We start from the raw sequence: 1,219 nt of genomic DNA on the forward strand, positions 1-1,219 counted from the left end.
GCGGCGCTCCCCCCGACTTGTATCTGCTTAATTCCCCTGCTTCGTATGTCCCTCGATGTACTTCTACTTCTGTTCCTTGCGCCTACTCTCTCTCTACACTGCTTTGACCGCATTGTTTCTGCTCGGCAGCTTACGCGGTTACGGCTCGAGGACGATGCCTATTCCTGGAGGGGGGCAGTGTAGTAGGAGCAGCGCTGCAGCGCCGGCGACGGCGCCGACGGCGCGGCGTGCATGCTATGCTGTTTAGCCCCTTTTGCTGGTGTTTCCGCCTGCCCCTGGGCCTTTCTGCTGGGGTGCAGGCGCCGCTGTAAGCACGCTTATACCTTAGCAGAGAGAGCCATAGTCAGATAGAGCGATCAGCGGGATAGCGGAGGCTAGTCCTGCTACAGGGACGGACGCCGGCGGCAGGCCCAGGAACTCGTGGAACAGCTCCGGCCAGCGCTCGCGCTCGGCGGCATACACGGGGCACACAAACAGGATGTGTCGGGTGTCCTCAATGCCGCCAGGGCCATCCAGGGCGGGGCACACGCACTGCTCGCGGGGCGTGCCAGTGCGGCGCCCCTGCTCCTCCGCCCCCCAGTGCATGCCTGTGCGCAGCTCGGTCAGGCCGCGGCGGCAGATAAATGGGGCAGTGGAAAACCATATGGGTCTCGTCTTCAATGGCGGGAGAAGCACACAAGAGGCAGGTGCGTTAATGGGTGGGGGCCTGGATGGCCTTTGGCAAATAGCGTTCCCGTTCGATGCGAAGGTCATGGCAACTGGTTCTAAAGCGAGTGAGGGCGATACGGCGATTGGGGTCATAGACTTCAAGCAAGTGAGGTGCTGGTTGGGAGAGGGGCAGGCCGCCGCGAATGTGCTGTAAGTAGTAGGCAAATTTGTTGGTACTGCTGGCTGTTACTGGGGGCTGCTGCTATTGGCAGATGCTGCTGGCTGCTGCTGGCTGCTGCTGGCTGCTGGCTGCTGCTCTCGGGCTCCGGCTTGGTCAGCGCGGGCTCCAGGGACTGGCGAAGGTAAGCTGCTGCTGCGCGCTCCACCACGGTCTTCTCATCCAGCTCCGTCAGCCACACGATCGTTCCGCTGTCCGTGGGTGCCGACAGCAGAAACTGCTGCCAGCGCCGGCACCAGCAAGGCGAGCCGGCGGCGAGATCGGTCCCCTCGCGCATCAGCGCCAGGTTGTCCTCAAAACGCCCAGGCCAGGACCCGGTCCGGCTCGGCCAAT

Source organism: Chlorella variabilis, assembly GCF_000147415.1.
Source record: "Chlorella variabilis unplaced genomic scaffold CHLNCscaffold_5, whole genome shotgun sequence".
In the NCBI taxonomy this organism is placed as follows: Eukaryota; Viridiplantae; Chlorophyta; class Trebouxiophyceae; order Chlorellales; family Chlorellaceae; genus Chlorella; species Chlorella variabilis.